The following is a 22,362-nucleotide window of genomic DNA, read 5'->3' as shown; positions in this document are numbered from 1 at the left end:
CTATTGGAGGCTTAGCATTATCAAATGAGGAGATGGAAACAGCCCCCCACCCACCTGCCATACAGTTTAGCAAAGGCACTCGGACATTCGACTCTTGAGAGAGATGCGTTTCACAAACTCAAAACGCTTGCATGCAAGACAAACGACGCTGGGTCTACTCTTACAACCATACAGGAAACCACCACTCAGATTGGGTTCTCTTCCTCCTGTTCTCCTTCTGAAAAGAACAGGAAACTCATCAGTAACAGGCAACAACTGCCACGGCAGAGCTGCCAGCACGTATCGGGAAAGGAAGAAAACGCTCAATCACATCATCATGGTGAGCAAGTTTGGACACTTTCAAGCACATTTCGCCCTCCAAATCCTATAGAAATGATTCCTGAAAGTATAGTCCTAACAAGCTGGCTGTCAGCAGCTCCTCACCTTTTTTCTACCCATACTTAATCATAGGGCGACGAGATTTTTCTAATCGTAGGTCAAGGATTAAGACGGAATGCCTTTTTCCAAACGGCGCTCTTCTTACTCGTATTCCATGGTATTGAAACATGGATATGGAACAAGGTGCAAAAGCATCCCTGCTGAAATGACGGCCTTAACGTTCCACCTAGCGATGATAGAAATGAAAAGACATCAAAGATCTAACTTTGTCTTCTCTTTCATGTAGGTGAACATTTCTTTTGTAGCATGGGCTCTGTTAAATTTCAGGACAGATCGCATTTGTTTCCGGTATAGAATTCCTTAAGTACTAGACTATTGGAGGCTTAGCATTATCAAATGAGGAGATGGAAACAGCCCCCCACCCACCTGCCATACAGTTTAGCAAAGGCACTCGGACATTCGACTCTTGAGAGAGACGCGTTTCACAAACTCAAAACGCTTGCATGCAAGACAAACGACGCTGGGTCTACTCTTACAACCATACAGGAAACCACCACTCAGATTGGGTTCTCTTCCTCCTGTTCTCCTTCTGAAAAGAACAGGAAACTCATCAGTAACAGGCAACAACTGCCACGGCAGAGCTGCCAGCACGTATCGGGACAGGAAGAAAACGCTCAATCACATCATCATGGTGAGCAAGTTTGGACACTTTCAAGCACATTTCGCCCTCCAAATCCTATAGAAATGATCCCTGAAAGTATAGTCCTAACAAGCTGGCTGTCAGCAGCTCCTCACCTTTTTTCTACCCATACTTAATCATAGGGCGACGAGATTTTCTAATCGTAGGTCAAGGATTAAGACGGAATGCCTTTTTTCCAAAACGGCGCTCTTCTTACTCGTATTCCATGGTATTGAAACATGGATATGGAACAAGGTGCAAAAGCATCCCTGCTGAAATGACGGCCTTAACGTTCCACCTGGCGATGATAGAAATGAAAAGACATCAAAGATCTACTTTGTCTTCTCTTTCATGTAGGTGAACATTTCTTTTGTAGCATGGGCTCTGTTAAATTTCAGGACAGATCGCATTTGTTTCCGGTATAGAATTCCTTAAGTACTAGACTATTGGAGGCTTAGCATTATCAAATGAGGAGATGGAAACAGCCCCCCACCCACCTGCCATACAGTTTAGCAAAGGCACTCGGACATTCGACTCTTGAGAGAGATGCGTTTCACAAACTCAAAACGCTTGCATGCAAGACAAACGACGCTGGGTCTACTCTTACAACCGTACAGGAAACCACCACTCAGATTGGGTTCTCTTCCTCCTGTTCTCCTTCTGAAAAGAACAGGAAACTCATCAGTAACAGGCAACAACTGCCACGGCAGAGCTGCCAGCACGTATCGGGACAGGAAGAAAACGCTCAATCACATCATCATGGTGAGCAAGTTTGGACACTTTCAAGCAGCATTTCGCCCTCCAAATCCTATAGAAATGATCCCTGAAAGTATAGTCCTAACAAGCTGGCTGTCAGCAGCTCCTCACCTTTTTTCTACCCATACTTAATCATAGGGCGACGAGATTTTTCTAATCGTAGGTCAAGGATTAAGACGGAATGCCTTTTTTCCAAACGGCGCTCTTCTTACTCGTATTCCATGGTATTGAAACATGGATATGGAACAAGGTGCAAAAGCATCCCTGCTGAAATGACGGCCTTAACGTTCCACCTGGCGATGATAGAAATGAAAAGACATCAAAGATCTAACTTTGTCTTCTCTTCATGTAGGTGAACATTTCTTTTGTAGCATGGGCTCTGTTAAATTTCAGGACAGATCGCATTTGTTTCCGGTATAGAATTCCTTAAGTACTAGACTATTGGAGGCTTAGCATTATCAAATGAGGAGATGGAAACAGCCCCCCACCCACCTGCCATACAGTTTAGCAAAGGCACTCGGACATTCGACTCTTGAGAGAGATGCGTTTCACAAACTCAAAAACGCTTGCATGCAAGACAAACGACGCTGGGTCTACTCTTACAACCGTACAGGAAACCACCACTCAGATTGGGTTCTCTTCCTCCTGTTCTCCTTCTGAAAAGAACAGGAAACTCATCAGTAACAGGCAACAACTGCCACGGCAGAGCTGCCAGCACGTATCGGGACAGGAAGAAAACGCTCAATCACATCATCATGGTGAGCAAGTTTGGACACTTTCAAGCACATTTCGCCCTCCAAATCCTATAGAAATGATCCCTGAAAGTATAGTCCTAACAAGCTGGCTGTCAGCAGCTCCTCACCTTTTTTCTACCCATACTTAATCATAGGGCGACGAGATTTTTCTAATCGTAGGTCAAGGATTAAGACGGAATGCCTTTTTTCCAAACGGCGCTCTTCTTACTCGTATTCCATGGTATTGAAACATGGATATGGAACAAGGTGCAAAAGCATCCCTGCTGAAATGACGGCCTTAACGTTCCACCTGGCGATGATAGAAATGAAAAGACATCAAAGATCTAACTTTGTCTTCTCTTTCATGTAGGTGAACATTTCTTTTGTAGCATGGGCTCTGTTAAATTTCAGGACAGATCGCATTTGTTTCCGGTATAGAATTCCTTAAGTACTAGACTATTGGAGGCTTAGCATTATCAAATGAGGAGATGGAAACAGCCCCCCACCCACCTGCCATACAGTTTAGCAAAGGCACTCGGACATTCGACTCTTGAGAGAGATGCGTTTCACAAACTCAAAACGCTTGCATGCAAGACAAACGACGCTGGGTCTACTCTTACAACCGTACAGGAAACCACCACTCAGATTGGGTTCTCTTCCTCCTGTTCTCCTTCTGAAAAGAACAGGAAACTCATCAGTAACAGGCAACAACTGCCACGGCAGAGCTGCCAGCACGTATCGGGACAGGAAGAAAACGCTCAATCACATCATCATGGTGAGCAAGTTTGGACACTTTCAAGCACATTTCGCCCTCCAAATCCTATAGAAATGATCCCTGAAAGTATAGTCCTAACAAGCTGGCTGTCAGCAGCTCCTCACCTTTTTTCTACCCATACTTAATCATAGGGCGACGAGATTTTTCTAATCGTAGGTCAAGGATTAAGACGGAATGCCTTTTTTCCAAACGGCGCTCTTCTTACTCGTATTCCATGGTATTGAAACATGGATATGGAACAAGGTGCAAAAGCATCCCTGCTGAAATGACGGCCTTAACGTTCCACCTGGCGATGATAGAAATGAAAAGACATCAAAGATCTAACTTTGTCTTCTCTTTCATGTAGGTGAACATTTCTTTTGTAGCATGGGCTCTGTTAAATTTCAGGACAGATCGCATTTGTTTCCGGTATAGAATTCCTTAAGTACTAGACTATTGGAGGCTTAGCATTATCAAATGAGGAGATGGAAACAGCCCCCCACCCACCTGCCATACAGTTTAGCAAAGGCACTCGGACATTCGACTCTTGAGAGAGATGCGTTTCACAAACTCAAAACGCTTGCATGCAAGACAAACGACGCTGGGTCTACTCTTACAACCATACAGGAAACCACCACTCAGATTGGGTTCTCTTCCTCCTGTTCTCCTTCTGAAAAGAACAGGAAACTCATCAGTAACAGGCAACAACTGCCACGGCAGAGCTGCCAGCACGTATCGGGACAGGAAGAAAACGCTCAATCACATCATCATGGTGAGCAAGTTTGGACACTTTCAAGCACATTTCGCCCTCCAAATCCTATAGAAATGATCCCTGAAAGTATAGTCCTAACAAGCTGGCTGTCAGCAGCTCCTCACCTTTTTTCTACCCATACTTAATCATAGGGCGACGAGATTTTTCTAATCGTAGGTCAAGGATTAAGACGGAATGCCTTTTTTCCAAACGGCGCTCTTCTTACTCGTATTCCATGGTATTGAAACATGGATATGGAACAAGGTGCAAAAGCATCCCTGCTGAAATGACGGCCTTAACGTTCCACCTGGCGATGATAGAAATGAAAAGACATCAAAGATCTAACTTTGTCTTCTCTTTCATGTAGGTGAACATTTCTTTTGTAGCATGGGCTCTGTTAAATTTCAGGACAGATCGCATTTGTTTCCGGTATAGAATTCCTTAAGTACTAGACTATTGGAGGCTTAGCATTATCAAATGAGGAGATGGAAACAGCCCCCCACCCACCTGCCATACAGTTTAGCAAAGGCACTCGGACATTCGACTCTTGAGAGAGATGCGTTTCACAAACTCAAAACGCTTGCATGCAAGACAAACGACGCTGGGTCTACTCTTACAACCGTACAGGAAACCACCACTCAGATTGGGTTCTCTTCCTCCTGTTCTCCTTCTGAAAAGAACAGGAAACTCATCAGTAACAGGCAACAACTGCCACGGCAGAGCTGCCAGCACGTATCGGGACAGGAAGAAAACGCTCAATCACATCATCATGGTGAGCAAGTTTGGACACTTTCAAGCACATTTCGCCCTCCAAATCCTATAGAAATGATCCCTGAAAGTATAGTCCTAACAAGCTGGCTGTCAGCAGCTCCTCACCTTTTTTCTACCCATACTTAATCATAGGGCGACGAGATTTTTCTAATCGTAGGTCAAGGATTAAGACGGAATGCCTTTTTTCCAAACGGCGCTCTTCTTACTCGTATTCCATGGTATTGAAACATGGATATGGAACAAGGTGCAAAAGCATCCCTGCTGAAATGACGGCCTTAACGTTCCACCTGGCGATGATAGAAATGAAAAGACATCAAAGATCTAACTTTGTCTTCTCTTTCATGTAGGTGAACATTTCTTTTGTAGCATGGGCTCTGTTAAATTTCAGGACAGATCGCATTTGTTTCCGGTATAGAATTCCTTAAGTACTAGACTATTGGAGGCTTAGCATTATCAAATGAGGAGATGGAAACAGCCCCCCACCCACCTGCCATACAGTTTAGCAAAGGCACTCGGACATTCGACTCTTGAGAGAGATGCGTTTCACAAACTCAAAACGCTTGCATGCAAGACAAACGACGCTGGGTCTACTCTTACAACCGTACAGGAAACCACCACTCAGATTGGGTTCTCTTCCTCCTGTTCTCCTTCTGAAAAGAACAGGAAACTCATCAGTAACAGGCAACAACTGCCACGGCAGAGCTGCCAGCACGTATCGGGACAGGAAGAAAACGCTCAATCACATCATCATGGTGAGCAAGTTTGGACACTTTCAAGCACATTTCGCCCTCCAAATCCTATAGAAATGATCCCTGAAAGTATAGTCCTAACAAGCTGGCTGTCAGCAGCTCCTCACCTTTTTTCTACCCATACTTAATCATAGGGCGACGAGATTTTTCTAATCGTAGGTCAAGGATTAAGACGGAATGCCTTTTTTCCAAACGGCGCTCTTCTTACTCGTATTCCATGGTATTGAAACATGGATATGGAACAAGGTGCAAAAGCATCCCTGCTGAAATGACGGCCTTAACGTTCCACCTGGCGATGATAGAAATGAAAAGACATCAAAGATCTAACTTTGTCTTCTCTTTCATGTAGGTGAACATTTCTTTTGTAGCATGGGCTCTGTTAAATTTCAGGACAGATCGCATTTGTTTCCGGTATAGAATTCCTTAAGTACTAGACTATTGGAGGCTTAGCATTATCAAATGAGGAGATGGAAACAGCCCCCCACCCACCTGCCATACAGTTTAGCAAAGGCACTCGGACATTCGACTCTTGAGAGAGATGCGTTTCACAAACTCAAAACGCTTGCATGCAAGACAAACGACGCTGGGTCTACTCTTACAACCGTACAGGAAACCACCACTCAGATTGGGTTCTCTTCCTCCTGTTCTCCTTCTGAAAAGAACAGGAAACTCATCAGTAACAGGCAACAACTGCCACGGCAGAGCTGCCAGCACGTATCGGGACAGGAAGAAAACGCTCAATCACATCATCATGGTGAGCAAGTTTGGACACTTTCAAGCACATTTCGCCCTCCAAATCCTATAGAAATGATCCCTGAAAGTATAGTCCTAACAAGCTGGCTGTCAGCAGCTCCTCACCTTTTTTCTACCCATACTTAATCATAGGGCGACGAGATTTTTCTAATCGTAGGTCAAGGATTAAGACGGAATGCCTTTTTTCCAAACGGCGCTCTTCTTACTCGTATTCCATGGTATTGAAACATGGATATGGAACAAGGTGCAAAAGCATCCCTGCTGAAATGACGGCCTTAACGTTCCACCTGGCGATGATAGAAATGAAAAGACATCAAAGATCTAACTTTGTCTTCTCTTTCATGTAGGTGAACATTTCTTTTGTAGCATGGGCTCTGTTAAATTTCAGGACAGATCGCATTTGTTTCCGGTATAGAATTCCTTAAGTACTAGACTATTGGAGGCTTAGCATTATCAAATGAGGAGATGGAAACAGCCCCCCACCCACCTGCCATACAGTTTAGCAAAGGCACTCGGACATTCGACTCTTGAGAGAGATGCGTTTCACAAACTCAAAACGCTTGCATGCAAGACAAACGACGCTGGGTCTACTCTTACAACCGTACAGGAAACCACCACTCAGATTGGGTTCTCTTCCTCCTGTTCTCCTTCTGAAAAGAACAGGAAACTCATCAGTAACAGGCAACAACTGCCACGGCAGAGCTGCCAGCACGTATCGGGACAGGAAGAAAACGCTCAATCACATCATCATGGTGAGCAAGTTTGGACACTTTCAAGCACATTTCGCCCTCCAAATCCTATAGAAATGATCCCTGAAAGTATAGTCCTAACAAGCTGGCTGTCAGCAGCTCCTCACCTTTTTTCTACCCATACTTAATCATAGGGCGACGAGATTTTTCTAATCGTAGGTCAAGGATTAAGACGGAATGCCTTTTTTCCAAACGGCGCTCTTCTTACTCGTATTCCATGGTATTGAAACATGGATATGGAACAAGGTGCAAAAGCATCCCTGCTGAAATGACGGCCTTAACGTTCCACCTGGCGATGATAGAAATGAAAAGACATCAAAGATCTAACTTTGTCTTCTCTTTCATGTAGGTGAACATTTCTTTTGTAGCATGGGCTCTGTTAAATTTCAGGACAGATCGCATTTGTTTCCGGTATAGAATTCCTTAAGTACTAGACTATTGGAGGCTTAGCATTATCAAATGAGGAGATGGAAACAGCCCCCCACCCACCTGCCATACAGTTTAGCAAAGGCACTCGGACATTCGACTCTTGAGAGAGATGCGTTTCACAAACTCAAAACGCTTGCATGCAAGACAAACGACGCTGGGTCTACTCTTACAACCGTACAGGAAACCACCACTCAGATTGGGTTCTCTTCCTCCTGTTCTCCTTCTGAAAAGAACAGGAAACTCATCAGTAACAGGCAACAACTGCCACGGCAGAGCTGCCAGCACGTATCGGGACAGGAAGAAAACGCTCAATCACATCATCATGGTGAGCAAGTTTGGACACTTTCAAGCACATTTCGCCCTCCAAATCCTATAGAAATGATCCCTGAAAGTATAGTCCTAACAAGCTGGCTGTCAGCAGCTCCTCACCTTTTTTCTACCCATACTTAATCATAGGGCGACGAGATTTTTCTAATCGTAGGTCAAGGATTAAGACGGAATGCCTTTTTTCCAAACGGCGCTCTTCTTACTCGTATTCCATGGTATTGAAACATGGATATGGAACAAGGTGCAAAAGCATCCCTGCTGAAATGACGGCCTTAACGTTCCACCTGGCGATGATAGAAATGAAAAGACATCAAAGATCTAACTTTGTCTTCTCTTTCATGTAGGTGAACATTTCTTTTGTAGCATGGGCTCTGTTAAATTTCAGGACAGATCGCATTTGTTTCCGGTATAGAATTCCTTAAGTACTAGACTATTGGAGGCTTAGCATTATCAAATGAGGAGATGGAAACAGCCCCCCACCCACCTGCCATACAGTTTAGCAAAGGCACTCGGACATTCGACTCTTGAGAGAGATGCGTTTCACAAACTCAAAACGCTTGCATGCAAGACAAACGACGCTGGGTCTACTCTTACAACCGTACAGGAAACCACCACTCAGATTGGGTTCTCTTCCTCCTGTTCTCCTTCTGAAAAGAACAGGAAACTCATCAGTAACAGGCAACAACTGCCACGGCAGAGCTGCCAGCACGTATCGGGACAGGAAGAAAACGCTCAATCACATCATCATGGTGAGCAAGTTTGGACACTTTCAAGCACATTTCGCCCTCCAAATCCTATAGAAATGATCCCTGAAAGTATAGTCCTAACAAGCTGGCTGTCAGCAGCTCCTCACCTTTTTTCTACCCATACTTAATCATAGGGCGACGAGATTTTTCTAATCGTAGGTCAAGGATTAAGACGGAATGCCTTTTTTCCAAACGGCGCTCTTCTTACTCGTATTCCATGGTATTGAAACATGGATATGGAACAAGGTGCAAAAGCATCCCTGCTGAAATGACGGCCTTAACGTTCCACCTGGCGATGATAGAAATGAAAAGACATCAAAGATCTAACTTTGTCTTCTCTTTCATGTAGGTGAACATTTCTTTTGTAGCATGGGCTCTGTTAAATTTCAGGACAGATCGCATTTGTTTCCGGTATAGAATTCCTTAAGTACTAGACTATTGGAGGCTTAGCATTATCAAATGAGGAGATGGAAACAGCCCCCCACCCACCTGCCATACAGTTTAGCAAAGGCACTCGGACATTCGACTCTTGAGAGAGATGCGTTTCACAAACTCAAAACGCTTGCATGCAAGACAAACGACGCTGGGTCTACTCTTACAACCGTACAGGAAACCACCACTCAGATTGGGTTCTCTTCCTCCTGTTCTCCTTCTGAAAAGAACAGGAAACTCATCAGTAACAGGCAACAACTGCCACGGCAGAGCTGCCAGCACGTATCGGGACAGGAAGAAAACGCTCAATCACATCATCATGGTGAGCAAGTTTGGACACTTTCAAGCACATTTCGCCCTCCAAATCCTATAGAAATGATCCCTGAAAGTATAGTCCTAACAAGCTGGCTGTCAGCAGCTCCTCACCTTTTTTCTACCCATACTTAATCATAGGGCGACGAGATTTTTCTAATCGTAGGTCAAGGATTAAGACGGAATGCCTTTTTTCCAAACGGCGCTCTTCTTACTCGTATTCCATGGTATTGAAACATGGATATGGAACAAGGTGCAAAAGCATCCCTGCTGAAATGACGGCCTTAACGTTCCACCTGGCGATGATAGAAATGAAAAGACATCAAAGATCTAACTTTGTCTTCTCTTTCATGTAGGTGAACATTTCTTTTGTAGCATGGGCTCTGTTAAATTTCAGGACAGATCGCATTTGTTTCCGGTATAGAATTCCTTAAGTACTAGACTATTGGAGGCTTAGCATTATCAAATGAGGAGATGGAAACAGCCCCCCACCCACCTGCCATACAGTTTAGCAAAGGCACTCGGACATTCGACTCTTGAGAGAGATGCGTTTCACAAACTCAAAACGCTTGCATGCAAGACAAACGACGCTGGGTCTACTCTTACAACCGTACAGGAAACCACCACTCAGATTGGGTTCTCTTCCTCCTGTTCTCCTTCTGAAAAGAACAGGAAACTCATCAGTAACAGGCAACAACTGCCACGGCAGAGCTGCCAGCACGTATCGGGACAGGAAGAAAACGCTCAATCACATCATCATGGTGAGCAAGTTTGGACACTTTCAAGCACATTTCGCCCTCCAAATCCTATAGAAATGATCCCTGAAAGTATAGTCCTAACAAGCTGGCTGTCAGCAGCTCCTCACCTTTTTTCTACCCATACTTAATCATAGGGCGACGAGATTTTTCTAATCGTAGGTCAAGGATTAAGACGGAATGCCTTTTTTCCAAACGGCGCTCTTCTTACTCGTATTCCATGGTATTGAAACATGGATATGGAACAAGGTGCAAAAGCATCCCTGCTGAAATGACGGCCTTAACGTTCCACCTGGCGATGATAGAAATGAAAAGACATCAAAGATCTAACTTTGTCTTCTCTTTCATGTAGGTGAACATTTCTTTTGTAGCATGGGCTCTGTTAAATTTCAGGACAGATCGCATTTGTTTCCGGTATAGAATTCCTTAAGTACTAGACTATTGGAGGCTTAGCATTATCAAATGAGGAGATGGAAACAGCCCCCCACCCACCTGCCATACAGTTTAGCAAAGGCACTCGGACATTCGACTCTTGAGAGAGATGCGTTTCACAAACTCAAAACGCTTGCATGCAAGACAAACGACGCTGGGTCTACTCTTACAACCGTACAGGAAACCACCACTCAGATTGGGTTCTCTTCCTCCTGTTCTCCTTCTGAAAAGAACAGGAAACTCATCAGTAACAGGCAACAACTGCCACGGCAGAGCTGCCAGCACGTATCGGGACAGGAAGAAAACGCTCAATCACATCATCATGGTGAGCAAGTTTGGACACTTTCAAGCACATTTCGCCCTCCAAATCCTATAGAAATGATCCCTGAAAGTATAGTCCTAACAAGCTGGCTGTCAGCAGCTCCTCACCTTTTTTCTACCCATACTTAATCATAGGGCGACGAGATTTTTCTAATCGTAGGTCAAGGATTAAGACGGAATGCCTTTTTTCCAAACGGCGCTCTTCTTACTCGTATTCCATGGTATTGAAACATGGATATGGAACAAGGTGCAAAAGCATCCCTGCTGAAATGACGGCCTTAACGTTCCACCTGGCGATGATAGAAATGAAAAGACATCAAAGATCTAACTTTGTCTTCTCTTTCATGTAGGTGAACATTTCTTTTGTAGCATGGGCTCTGTTAAATTTCAGGACAGATCGCATTTGTTTCCGGTATAGAATTCCTTAAGTACTAGACTATTGGAGGCTTAGCATTATCAAATGAGGAGATGGAAACAGCCCCCCACCCACCTGCCATACAGTTTAGCAAAGGCACTCGGACATTCGACTCTTGAGAGAGATGCGTTTCACAAACTCAAAACGCTTGCATGCAAGACAAACGACGCTGGGTCTACTCTTACAACCATACAGGAAACCACCACTCAGATTGGGTTCTCTTCCTCCTGTTCTCCTTCTGAAAAGAACAGGAAACTCATCAGTAACAGGCAACAACTGCCACGGCAGAGCTGCCAGCACGTATCGGGACAGGAAGAAAACGCTCAATCACATCATCATGGTGAGCAAGTTTGGACACTTTCAAGCACATTTCGCCCTCCAAATCCTATAGAAATGATCCCTGAAAGTATAGTCCTAACAAGCTGGCTGTCAGCAGCTCCTCACCTTTTTTCTACCCATACTTAATCATAGGGCGACGAGATTTTTCTAATCGTAGGTCAAGGATTAAGACGGAATGCCTTTTTTCCAAACGGCGCTCTTCTTACTCGTATTCCATGGTATTGAAACATGGATATGGAACAAGGTGCAAAAGCATCCCTGCTGAAATGACGGCCTTAACGTTCCACCTGGCGATGATAGAAATGAAAAGACATCAAAGATCTAACTTTGTCTTCTCTTTCATGTAGGTGAACATTTCTTTTGTAGCATGGGCTCTGTTAAATTTCAGGACAGATCGCATTTGTTTCCGGTATAGAATTCCTTAAGTACTAGACTATTGGAGGCTTAGCATTATCAAATGAGGAGATGGAAACAGCCCCCCACCCACCTGCCATACAGTTTAGCAAAGGCACTCGGACATTCGACTCTTGAGAGAGATGCGTTTCACAAACTCAAAACGCTTGCATGCAAGACAAACGACGCTGGGTCTACTCTTACAACCGTACAGGAAACCACCACTCAGATTGGGTTCTCTTCCTCCTGTTCTCCTTCTGAAAAGAACAGGAAACTCATCAGTAACAGGCAACAACTGCCACGGCAGAGCTGCCAGCACGTATCGGGACAGGAAGAAAACGCTCAATCACATCATCATGGTGAGCAAGTTTGGACACTTTCAAGCACATTTCGCCCTCCAAATCCTATAGAAATGATCCCTGAAAGTATAGTCCTAACAAGCTGGCTGTCAGCAGCTCCTCACCTTTTTTCTACCCATACTTAATCATAGGGCGACGAGATTTTTCTAATCGTAGGTCAAGGATTAAGACGGAATGCCTTTTTTCCAAACGGCGCTCTTCTTACTCGTATTCCATGGTATTGAAACATGGATATGGAACAAGGTGCAAAAGCATCCCTGCTGAAATGACGGCCTTAACGTTCCACCTGGCGATGATAGAAATGAAAAGACATCAAAGATCTAACTTTGTCTTCTCTTTCATGTAGGTGAACATTTCTTTTGTAGCATGGGCTCTGTTAAATTTCAGGACAGATCGCATTTGTTTCCGGTATAGAATTCCTTAAGTACTAGACTATTGGAGGCTTAGCATTATCAAATGAGGAGATGGAAACAGCCCCCCACCCACCTGCCATACAGTTTAGCAAAGGCACTCGGACATTCGACTCTTGAGAGAGATGCGTTTCACAAACTCAAAACGCTTGCATGCAAGACAAACGACGCTGGGTCTACTCTTACAACCGTACAGGAAACCACCACTCAGATTGGGTTCTCTTCCTCCTGTTCTCCTTCTGAAAAGAACAGGAAACTCATCAGTAACAGGCAACAACTGCCACGGCAGAGCTGCCAGCACGTATCGGGACAGGAAGAAAACGCTCAATCACATCATCATGGTGAGCAAGTTTGGACACTTTCAAGCACATTTCGCCCTCCAAATCCTATAGAAATGATCCCTGAAAGTATAGTCCTAACAAGCTGGCTGTCAGCAGCTCCTCACCTTTTTTCTACCCATACTTAATCATAGGGCGACGAGATTTTTCTAATCGTAGGTCAAGGATTAAGACGGAATGCCTTTTTTCCAAACGGCGCTCTTCTTACTCGTATTCCATGGTATTGAAACATGGATATGGAACAAGGTGCAAAAGCATCCCTGCTGAAATGACGGCCTTAACGTTCCACCTGGCGATGATAGAAATGAAAAGACATCAAAGATCTAACTTTGTCTTCTCTTTCATGTAGGTGAACATTTCTTTTGTAGCATGGGCTCTGTTAAATTTCAGGACAGATCGCATTTGTTTCCGGTATAGAATTCCTTAAGTACTAGACTATTGGAGGCTTAGCATTATCAAATGAGGAGATGGAAACAGCCCCCCACCCACCTGCCATACAGTTTAGCAAAGGCACTCGGACATTCGACTCTTGAGAGAGATGCGTTTCACAAACTCAAAACGCTTGCATGCAAGACAAACGACGCTGGGTCTACTCTTACAACCGTACAGGAAACCACCACTCAGATTGGGTTCTCTTCCTCCTGTTCTCCTTCTGAAAAGAACAGGAAACTCATCAGTAACAGGCAACAACTGCCACGGCAGAGCTGCCAGCACGTATCGGGACAGGAAGAAAACGCTCAATCACATCATCATGGTGAGCAAGTTTGGACACTTTCAAGCACATTTCGCCCTCCAAATCCTATAGAAATGATCCCTGAAAGTATAGTCCTAACAAGCTGGCTGTCAGCAGCTCCTCACCTTTTTTCTACCCATACTTAATCATAGGGCGACGAGATTTTTCTAATCGTAGGTCAAGGATTAAGACGGAATGCCTTTTTTCCAAACGGCGCTCTTCTTACTCGTATTCCATGGTATTGAAACATGGATATGGAACAAGGTGCAAAAGCATCCCTGCTGAAATGACGGCCTTAACGTTCCACCTGGCGATGATAGAAATGAAAAGACATCAAAGATCTAACTTTGTCTTCTCTTTCATGTAGGTGAACATTTCTTTTGTAGCATGGGCTCTGTTAAATTTCAGGACAGATCGCATTTGTTTCCGGTATAGAATTCCTTAAGTACTAGACTATTGGAGGCTTAGCATTATCAAATGAGGAGATGGAAACAGCCCCCCACCCACCTGCCATACAGTTTAGCAAAGGCACTCGGACATTCGACTCTTGAGAGAGATGCGTTTCACAAACTCAAAACGCTTGCATGCAAGACAAACGACGCTGGGTCTACTCTTACAACCGTACAGGAAACCACCACTCAGATTGGGTTCTCTTCCTCCTGTTCTCCTTCTGAAAAGAACAGGAAACTCATCAGTAACAGGCAACAACTGCCACGGCAGAGCTGCCAGCACGTATCGGGACAGGAAGAAAACGCTCAATCACATCATCATGGTGAGCAAGTTTGGACACTTTCAAGCACATTTCGCCCTCCAAATCCTATAGAAATGATCCCTGAAAGTATAGTCCTAACAAGCTGGCTGTCAGCAGCTCCTCACCTTTTTTCTACCCATACTTAATCATAGGGCGACGAGATTTTTCTAATCGTAGGTCAAGGATTAAGACGGAATGCCTTTTTTCCAAACGGCGCTCTTCTTACTCGTATTCCATGGTATTGAAACATGGATATGGAACAAGGTGCAAAAGCATCCCTGCTGAAATGACGGCCTTAACGTTCCACCTGGCGATGATAGAAATGAAAAGACATCAAAGATCTAACTTTGTCTTCTCTTTCATGTAGGTGAACATTTCTTTTGTAGCATGGGCTCTGTTAAATTTCAGGACAGATCGCATTTGTTTCCGGTATAGAATTCCTTAAGTACTAGACTATTGGAGGCTTAGCATTATCAAATGAGGAGATGGAAACAGCCCCCCACCCACCTGCCATACAGTTTAGCAAAGGCACTCGGACATTCGACTCTTGAGAGAGATGCGTTTCACAAACTCAAAACGCTTGCATGCAAGACAAACGACGCTGGGTCTACTCTTACAACCGTACAGGAAACCACCACTCAGATTGGGTTCTCTTCCTCCTGTTCTCCTTCTGAAAAGAACAGGAAACTCATCAGTAACAGGCAACAACTGCCACGGCAGAGCTGCCAGCACGTATCGGGACAGGAAGAAAACGCTCAATCACATCATCATGGTGAGCAAGTTTGGACACTTTCAAGCACATTTCGCCCTCCAAATCCTATAGAAATGATCCCTGAAAGTATAGTCCTAACAAGCTGGCTGTCAGCAGCTCCTCACCTTTTTTCTACCCATACTTAATCATAGGGCGACGAGATTTTTCTAATCGTAGGTCAAGGATTAAGACGGAATGCCTTTTTTCCAAACGGCGCTCTTCTTACTCGTATTCCATGGTATTGAAACATGGATATGGAACAAGGTGCAAAAGCATCCCTGCTGAAATGACGGCCTTAACGTTCCACCTGGCGATGATAGAAATGAAAAGACATCAAAGATCTAACTTTGTCTTCTCTTTCATGTAGGTGAACATTTCTTTTGTAGCATGGGCTCTGTTAAATTTCAGGACAGATCGCATTTGTTTCCGGTATAGAATTCCTTAAGTACTAGACTATTGGAGGCTTAGCATTATCAAATGAGGAGATGGAAACAGCCCCCCACCCACCTGCCATACAGTTTAGCAAAGGCACTCGGACATTCGACTCTTGAGAGAGATGCGTTTCACAAACTCAAAACGCTTGCATGCAAGACAAACGACGCTGGGTCTACTCTTACAACCGTACAGGAAACCACCACTCAGATTGGGTTCTCTTCCTCCTGTTCTCCTTCTGAAAAGAACAGGAAACTCATCAGTAACAGGCAACAACTGCCACGGCAGAGCTGCCAGCACGTATCGGGACAGGAAGAAAACGCTCAATCACATCATCATGGTGAGCAAGTTTGGACACTTTCAAGCACATTTCGCCCTCCAAATCCTATAGAAATGATCCCTGAAAGTATAGTCCTAACAAGCTGGCTGTCAGCAGCTCCTCACCTTTTTTCTACCCATACTTAATCATAGGGCGACGAGATTTTTCTAATCGTAGGTCAAGGATTAAGACGGAATGCCTTTTTTCCAAACGGCGCTCTTCTTACTCGTATTCCATGGTATTGAAACATGGATATGGAACAAGGTGCAAAAGCATCCCTGCTGAAATGACGGCCTTAACGTTCCACCTGGCGATGATAGAAATGAAAAGACATCAAAGATCTAACTTTGTCTTCTCTTTCATGTAGGTGAACATTTCTTTTGTAGCATGGGCTCTGTTAAATTTCAGGACAGATCGCATTTGTTTCCGGTATAGAATTCCTTAAGTACTAGACTATTGGAGGCTTAGCATTATCAAATGAGGAGATGGAAACAGCCCCCCACCCACCTGCCATACAGTTTAGCAAAGGCACTCGGACATTCGACTCTTGAGAGAGATGCGTTTCACAAACTCAAAACGCTTGCATGCAAGACAAACGACGCTGGGTCTACTCTTACAACCGTACAGGAAACCACCACTCAGATTGGGTTCTCTTCCTCCTGTTCTCCTTCTGAAAAGAACAGGAAACTCATCAGTAACAGGCAACAACTGCCACGGCAGAGCTGCCAGCACGTATCGGGACAGGAAGAAAACGCTCAATCACATCATCATGGTGAGCAAGTTTGGACACTTTCAAGCACATTTCGCCCTCCAAATCCTATAGAAATGATCCCTGAAAGTATAGTCCTAACAAGCTGGCTGTCAGCAGCTCCTCACCTTTTTTCTACCCATACTTAATCATAGGGCGACGAGATTTTTCTAATCGTAGGTCAAGGATTAAGACGGAATGCCTTTTTTCCAAACGGCGCTCTTCTTACTCGTATTCCATGGTATTGAAACATGGATATGGAACAAGGTGCAAAAGCATCCCTGCTGAAATGACGGCCTTAACGTTCCACCTGGCGATGATAGAAATGAAAAGACATCAAAGATCTAACTTTGTCTTCTCTTTCATGTAGGTGAACATTTCTTTTGTAGCATGGGCTCTGTTAAATTTCAGGACAGATCGCATTTGTTTCCGGTATAGAATTCCTTAAGTACTAGACTATTGGAGGCTTAGCATTATCAAATGAGGAGATGGAAACAGCCCCCCACCCACCTGCCATACAGTTTAGCAAAGGCACTCGGACATTCGACTCTTGAGAGAGATGCGTTTCACAAACTCAAAACGCTTGCATGCAAGACAAACGACGCTGGGTCTACTCTTACAACCGTACAGGAAACCACCACTCAGATTGGGTTCTCTTCCTCCTGTTCTCCTTCTGAAAAGAACAGGAAACTCATCAGTAACAGGCAACAACTGCCACGGCAGAGCTGCCAGCACGTATCGGGACAGGAAGAAAACGCTCAATCACATCATCATGGTGAGCAAGTTTGGACACTTTCAAGCACATTTCGCCCTCCAAATCCTATAGAAATGATCCCTGAAAGTATAGTCCTAACAAGCTGGCTGTCAGCAGCTCCTCACCTTTTTTCTACCCATACTTAATCATAGGGCGACGAGATTTTTCTAATCGTAGGTCAAGGATTAAGACGGAATGCCTTTTTTCCAAACGGCGCTCTTCTTACTCGTATTCCATGGTATTGAAACATGGATATGGAACAAGGTGCAAAAGCATCCCTGCTGAAATGACGGCCTTAACGTTCCACCTGGCGATGATAGAAATGAAAAGACATCAAAGATCTAACTTTGTCTTCTCTTTCATGTAGGTGAACATTTCTTTTGTAGCATGGGCTCTGTTAAATTTCAGGACAGATCGCATTTGTTTCCGGTATAGAATTCCTTAAGTACTAGACTATTGGAGGCTTAGCATTATCAAATGAGGAGATGGAAACAGCCCCCCACCCACCTGCCATACAGTTTAGCAAAGGCACTCGGACATTCGACTCTTGAGAGAGATGCGTTTCACAAACTCAAAACGCTTGCATGCAAGACAAACGACGCTGGGTCTACTCTTACAACCGTACAGGAAACCACCACTCAGATTGGGTTCTCTTCCTCCTGTTCTCCTTCTGAAAAGAACAGGAAACTCATCAGTAACAGGCAACAACTGCCACGGCAGAGCTGCCAGCACGTATCGGGACAGGAAGAAAACGCTCAATCACATCATCATGGTGAGCAAGTTTGGACACTTTCAAGCACATTTCGCCCTCCAAATCCTATAGAAATGATCCCTGAAAGTATAGTCCTAACAAGCTGGCTGTCAGCAGCTCCTCACCTTTTTTCTACCCATACTTAATCATAGGGCGACGAGATTTTTCTAATCGTAGGTCAAGGATTAAGACGGAATGCCTTTTTTCCAAACGGCGCTCTTCTTACTCGTATTCCATGGTATTGAAACATGGATATGGAACAAGGTGCAAAAGCATCCCTGCTGAAATGACGGCCTTAACGTTCCACCTGGCGATGATAGAAATGAAAAGACATCAAAGATCTAACTTTGTCTTCTCTTTCATGTAGGTGAACATTTCTTTTGTAGCATGGGCTCTGTTAAATTTCAGGACAGATCGCATTTGTTTCCGGTATAGAATTCCTTAAGTACTAGACTATTGGAGGCTTAGCATTATCAAATGAGGAGATGGAAACAGCCCCCCACCCACCTGCCATACAGTTTAGCAAAGGCACTCGGACATTCGACTCTTGAGAGAGATGCGTTTCACAAACTCAAAACGCTTGCATGCAAGACAAACGACGCTGGGTCTACTCTTACAACCGTACAGGAAACCACCACTCAGATTGGGTTCTCTTCCTCCTGTTCTCCTTCTGAAAAGAACAGGAAACTCATCAGTAACAGGCAACAACTGCCACGGCAGAGCTGCCAGCACGTATCGGGACAGGAAGAAAACGCTCAATCACATCATCATGGTGAGCAAGTTTGGACACTTTCAAGCACATTTCGCCCTCCAAATCCTATAGAAATGATCCCTGAAAGTATAGTCCTAACAAGCTGGCTGTCAGCAGCTCCTCACCTTTTTTCTACCCATACTTAATCATAGGGCGACGAGATTTTTCTAATCGTAGGTCAAGGATTAAGACGGAATGCCTTTTTTCCAAACGGCGCTCTTCTTACTCGTATTCCATGGTATTGAAACATGGATATGGAACAAGGTGCAAAAGCATCCCTGCTGAAATGACGGCCTTAACGTTCCACCTGGCGATGATAGAAATGAAAAGACATCAAAGATCTAACTTTGTCTTCTCTTTCATGTAGGTGAACATTTCTTTTGTAGCATGGGCTCTGTTAAATTTCAGGACAGATCGCATTTGTTTCCGGTATAGAATTCCTTAAGTACTAGACTATTGGAGGCTTAGCATTATCAAATGAGGAGATGGAAACAGCCCCCCACCCACCTGCCATACAGTTTAGCAAAGGCACTCGGACATTCGACTCTTGAGAGAGATGCGTTTCACAAACTCAAAACGCTTGCATGCAAGACAAACGACGCTGGGTCTACTCTTACAACCGTACAGGAAACCACCACTCAGATTGGGTTCTCTTCCTCCTGTTCTCCTTCTGAAAAGAACAGGAAACTCATCAGTAACAGGCAACAACTGCCACGGCAGAGCTGCCAGCACGTATCGGGACAGGAAGAAAACGCTCAATCACATCATCATGGTGAGCAAGTTTGGACACTTTCAAGCACATTTCGCCCTCCAAATCCTATAGAAATGATCCCTGAAAGTATAGTCCTAACAAGCTGGCCTGTCAGCAGCTCCTCACCTTTTTTCTACCCATACTTAATCATAGGGCGACGAGATTTTTCTAATCGTAGGTCAAGGATTAAGACGGAATGCCTTTTTTCCAAACGGCGCTCTTCTTACTCGTATTCCATGGTATTGAAACATGGATATGGAACAAGGTGCAAAAGCATCCCTGCTGAAATGACGGCCTTAACGTTCCACCTGGCGATGATAGAAATGAAAAGACATCAAAGATCTAACTTTGTCTTCTCTTTCATGTAGGTGAACATTTCTTTTGTAGCATGGGCTCTGTTAAATTTCAGGACAGATCGCATTTGTTTCCGGTATAGAATTCCTTAAGTACTAGACTATTGGAGGCTTAGCATTATCAAATGAGGAGATGGAAACAGCCCCCCACCCACCTGCCATACAGTTTAGCAAAGGCACTCGGACATTCGACTCTTGAGAGAGATGCGTTTCACAAACTCAAAACGCTTGCATGCAAGACAAACGACGCTGGGTCTACTCTTACAACCGTACAGGAAACCACCACTCAGATTGGGTTCTCTTCCTCCTGTTCTCCTTCTGAAAAGAACAGGAAACTCATCAGTAACAGGCAACAACTGCCACGGCAGAGCTGCCAGCACGTATCGGGACAGGAAGAAAACGCTCAATCACATCATCATGGTGAGCAAGTTTGGACACTTTCAAGCACATTTCGCCCTCCAAATCCTATAGAAATGATCCCTGAAAGTATAGTCCTAACAAGCTGGCTGTCAGCAGCTCCTCACCTTTTTTCTACCCATACTTAATCATAGGGCGACGAGATTTTTCTAATCGTAGGTCAAGGATTAAGACGGAATGCCTTTTTTCCAAACGGCGCTCTTCTTACTCGTATTCCATGGTATTGAAACATGGATATGGAACAAGGTGCAAAAGCATCCCTGCTGAAATGACGGCCTTAACGTTCCACCTGGCGATGATAGAAATGAAAAGACATCAAAGATCTAACTTTGTCTTCTCTTTCATGTAGGTGAACATTTCTTTTGTAGCATGGGCTCTGTTAAATTTCAGGACAGATCGCATTTGTTTCCGGTATAGAATTCCTTAAGTACTAGACTATTGGAGGCTTAGCATTATCAAATGAGGAGATGGAAACAGCCCCCCACCCACCTGCCATACAGTTTAGCAAAGGCACTCGGACATTCGACTCTTGAGAGAGATGCGTTTCACAAACTCAAAACGCTTGCATGCAAGACAAACGACGCTGGGTCTACTCTTACAACCGTACAGGAAACCACCACTCAGATTGGGTTCTCTTCCTCCTGTTCTCCTTCTGAAAAGAACAGGAAACTCATCAGTAACAGGCAACAACTGCCACGGCAGAGCTGCCAGCACGTATCGGGACAGGAAGAAAACGCTCAATCACATCATCATGGTGAGCAAGTTTGGACACTTTCAAGCACATTTCGCCCTCCAAATCCTATAGAAATGATCCCTGAAAGTATAGTCCTAACAAGCTGGCTGTCAGCAGCTCCTCACCTTTTTTCTACCCATACTTAATCATAGGGCGACGAGATTTTTCTAATCGTAGGTCAAGGATTAAGACGGAATGCCTTTTTTCCAAACGGCGCTCTTCTTACTCGTATTCCATGGTATTGAAACATGGATATGGAACAAGGTGCAAAAGCATCCCTGCTGAAATGACGGCCTTAACGTTCCACCTGGCGATGATAGAAATGAAAAGACATCAAAGATCTAACTTTGTCTTCTCTTTCATGTAGGTGAACATTTCTTTTGTAGCATGGGCTCTGTTAAATTTCAGGACAGATCGCATTTGTTTCCGGTATAGAATTCCTTAAGTACTAGACTATTGGAGGCTTAGCATTATCAAATGAGGAGATGGAAACAGCCCCCCACCCACCTGCCATACAGTTTAGCAAAGGCACTCGGACATTCGACTCTTGAGAGAGATGCGTTTCACAAACTCAAAACGCTTGCATGCAAGACAAACGACGCTGGGTCTACTCTTACAACCGTACAGGAAACCACCACTCAGATTGGGTTCTCTTCCTCCTGTTCTCCTTCTGAAAAGAACAGGAAACTCATCAGTAACAGGCAACAACTGCCACGGCAGAGCTGCCAGCACGTATCGGGACAGGAAGAAAACGCTCAATCACATCATCATGGTGAGCAAGTTTGGACACTTTCAAGCACATTTCGCCCTCCAAATCCTATAGAAATGATCCCTGAAAGTATAGTCCTAACAAGCTGCCTGTCAGCAGCTCCTCACCTTTTTTCTACCCATACTTAATCATAGGGCGACGAGATTTTTCTAATCGTAGGTCAAGGATTAAGACGGAATGCCTTTTTTCCAAACGGCGCTCTTCTTACTCGTATTCCATGGTATTGAAACATGGATATGGAACAAGGTGCAAAAGCATCCCTGCTGA

The 22,362-nt window shown here is 44.4% G+C and overlaps 30 non-coding genes across 30 annotated transcripts; all 30 read right to left on the bottom strand.

Moving 5' to 3' along the window:
• Positions 1-180: 180 nt before the first annotated feature.
• On the bottom strand, positions 181-395 carry LOC116409103. The gene has a single exon (XR_004221549.1). It is a non-coding gene; the product is annotated as a small nucleolar RNA U3 (small nucleolar RNA).
• A 535-nt stretch (positions 396-930) lies between these two features.
• LOC116409101 lies at positions 931-1,145 on the bottom strand. The gene has a single exon (XR_004221547.1). It is a non-coding gene; the product is annotated as a small nucleolar RNA U3 (small nucleolar RNA).
• A 535-nt stretch (positions 1,146-1,680) lies between these two features.
• Positions 1,681-1,896, bottom strand: LOC116409105. Its single transcript, XR_004221551.1, has one exon. It is a non-coding gene; the product is annotated as a small nucleolar RNA U3 (small nucleolar RNA).
• Positions 1,897-2,432: 536 nt separating this feature from the next.
• On the bottom strand, positions 2,433-2,647 carry LOC116409100. Its single transcript, XR_004221546.1, has one exon. It is a non-coding gene; the product is annotated as a small nucleolar RNA U3 (small nucleolar RNA).
• A 536-nt stretch (positions 2,648-3,183) lies between these two features.
• Positions 3,184-3,398, bottom strand: LOC116409099. The gene has a single exon (XR_004221545.1). It is a non-coding gene; the product is annotated as a small nucleolar RNA U3 (small nucleolar RNA).
• A 536-nt stretch (positions 3,399-3,934) lies between these two features.
• LOC116409098 lies at positions 3,935-4,149 on the bottom strand. The gene has a single exon (XR_004221544.1). It is a non-coding gene; the product is annotated as a small nucleolar RNA U3 (small nucleolar RNA).
• Positions 4,150-4,685: 536 nt separating this feature from the next.
• On the bottom strand, positions 4,686-4,900 carry LOC116409097. Its single transcript, XR_004221543.1, has one exon. It is a non-coding gene; the product is annotated as a small nucleolar RNA U3 (small nucleolar RNA).
• A 536-nt stretch (positions 4,901-5,436) lies between these two features.
• LOC116409096 lies at positions 5,437-5,651 on the bottom strand. The gene has a single exon (XR_004221542.1). It is a non-coding gene; the product is annotated as a small nucleolar RNA U3 (small nucleolar RNA).
• Positions 5,652-6,187: 536 nt separating this feature from the next.
• Positions 6,188-6,402, bottom strand: LOC116409094. The gene has a single exon (XR_004221540.1). It is a non-coding gene; the product is annotated as a small nucleolar RNA U3 (small nucleolar RNA).
• Positions 6,403-6,938: 536 nt separating this feature from the next.
• Positions 6,939-7,153, bottom strand: LOC116409093. Its single transcript, XR_004221539.1, has one exon. It is a non-coding gene; the product is annotated as a small nucleolar RNA U3 (small nucleolar RNA).
• Positions 7,154-7,689: 536 nt separating this feature from the next.
• On the bottom strand, positions 7,690-7,904 carry LOC116409092. Its single transcript, XR_004221538.1, has one exon. It is a non-coding gene; the product is annotated as a small nucleolar RNA U3 (small nucleolar RNA).
• Positions 7,905-8,440: 536 nt separating this feature from the next.
• LOC116409091 lies at positions 8,441-8,655 on the bottom strand. The gene has a single exon (XR_004221537.1). It is a non-coding gene; the product is annotated as a small nucleolar RNA U3 (small nucleolar RNA).
• A 536-nt stretch (positions 8,656-9,191) lies between these two features.
• Positions 9,192-9,406, bottom strand: LOC116409090. The gene has a single exon (XR_004221536.1). It is a non-coding gene; the product is annotated as a small nucleolar RNA U3 (small nucleolar RNA).
• A 536-nt stretch (positions 9,407-9,942) lies between these two features.
• LOC116409089 lies at positions 9,943-10,157 on the bottom strand. Its single transcript, XR_004221535.1, has one exon. It is a non-coding gene; the product is annotated as a small nucleolar RNA U3 (small nucleolar RNA).
• A 536-nt stretch (positions 10,158-10,693) lies between these two features.
• On the bottom strand, positions 10,694-10,908 carry LOC116409088. The gene has a single exon (XR_004221534.1). It is a non-coding gene; the product is annotated as a small nucleolar RNA U3 (small nucleolar RNA).
• A 536-nt stretch (positions 10,909-11,444) lies between these two features.
• LOC116409087 lies at positions 11,445-11,659 on the bottom strand. The gene has a single exon (XR_004221533.1). It is a non-coding gene; the product is annotated as a small nucleolar RNA U3 (small nucleolar RNA).
• Positions 11,660-12,195: 536 nt separating this feature from the next.
• Positions 12,196-12,410, bottom strand: LOC116409086. The gene has a single exon (XR_004221532.1). It is a non-coding gene; the product is annotated as a small nucleolar RNA U3 (small nucleolar RNA).
• Positions 12,411-12,946: 536 nt separating this feature from the next.
• LOC116409085 lies at positions 12,947-13,161 on the bottom strand. Its single transcript, XR_004221531.1, has one exon. It is a non-coding gene; the product is annotated as a small nucleolar RNA U3 (small nucleolar RNA).
• Positions 13,162-13,697: 536 nt separating this feature from the next.
• Positions 13,698-13,912, bottom strand: LOC116409083. Its single transcript, XR_004221529.1, has one exon. It is a non-coding gene; the product is annotated as a small nucleolar RNA U3 (small nucleolar RNA).
• A 536-nt stretch (positions 13,913-14,448) lies between these two features.
• On the bottom strand, positions 14,449-14,663 carry LOC116409082. The gene has a single exon (XR_004221528.1). It is a non-coding gene; the product is annotated as a small nucleolar RNA U3 (small nucleolar RNA).
• A 536-nt stretch (positions 14,664-15,199) lies between these two features.
• LOC116409081 lies at positions 15,200-15,414 on the bottom strand. Its single transcript, XR_004221527.1, has one exon. It is a non-coding gene; the product is annotated as a small nucleolar RNA U3 (small nucleolar RNA).
• Positions 15,415-15,950: 536 nt separating this feature from the next.
• LOC116409080 lies at positions 15,951-16,165 on the bottom strand. Its single transcript, XR_004221526.1, has one exon. It is a non-coding gene; the product is annotated as a small nucleolar RNA U3 (small nucleolar RNA).
• A 536-nt stretch (positions 16,166-16,701) lies between these two features.
• LOC116409079 lies at positions 16,702-16,916 on the bottom strand. The gene has a single exon (XR_004221525.1). It is a non-coding gene; the product is annotated as a small nucleolar RNA U3 (small nucleolar RNA).
• Positions 16,917-17,452: 536 nt separating this feature from the next.
• On the bottom strand, positions 17,453-17,667 carry LOC116409078. Its single transcript, XR_004221524.1, has one exon. It is a non-coding gene; the product is annotated as a small nucleolar RNA U3 (small nucleolar RNA).
• A 536-nt stretch (positions 17,668-18,203) lies between these two features.
• LOC116409077 lies at positions 18,204-18,418 on the bottom strand. Its single transcript, XR_004221523.1, has one exon. It is a non-coding gene; the product is annotated as a small nucleolar RNA U3 (small nucleolar RNA).
• Positions 18,419-18,954: 536 nt separating this feature from the next.
• Positions 18,955-19,169, bottom strand: LOC116409076. Its single transcript, XR_004221522.1, has one exon. It is a non-coding gene; the product is annotated as a small nucleolar RNA U3 (small nucleolar RNA).
• A 536-nt stretch (positions 19,170-19,705) lies between these two features.
• Positions 19,706-19,920, bottom strand: LOC116409075. Its single transcript, XR_004221521.1, has one exon. It is a non-coding gene; the product is annotated as a small nucleolar RNA U3 (small nucleolar RNA).
• Positions 19,921-20,457: 537 nt separating this feature from the next.
• LOC116409074 lies at positions 20,458-20,672 on the bottom strand. Its single transcript, XR_004221520.1, has one exon. It is a non-coding gene; the product is annotated as a small nucleolar RNA U3 (small nucleolar RNA).
• A 536-nt stretch (positions 20,673-21,208) lies between these two features.
• On the bottom strand, positions 21,209-21,423 carry LOC116409072. The gene has a single exon (XR_004221518.1). It is a non-coding gene; the product is annotated as a small nucleolar RNA U3 (small nucleolar RNA).
• Positions 21,424-21,959: 536 nt separating this feature from the next.
• On the bottom strand, positions 21,960-22,174 carry LOC116409071. Its single transcript, XR_004221517.1, has one exon. It is a non-coding gene; the product is annotated as a small nucleolar RNA U3 (small nucleolar RNA).
• Between the last annotated feature and the right edge of the window lie 188 nt (positions 22,175-22,362).

The sequence above is a fragment of the Xenopus tropicalis genome, chromosome 2 (genome assembly GCF_000004195.4).
Source record: "Xenopus tropicalis strain Nigerian chromosome 2, UCB_Xtro_10.0, whole genome shotgun sequence".
Taxonomy (NCBI): Eukaryota; Metazoa; Chordata; class Amphibia; order Anura; family Pipidae; genus Xenopus; species Xenopus tropicalis.
The sequence above is the reverse complement of the archived record's forward strand: the minus strand, read 5'-3'. Positions and strand labels throughout refer to the sequence as shown.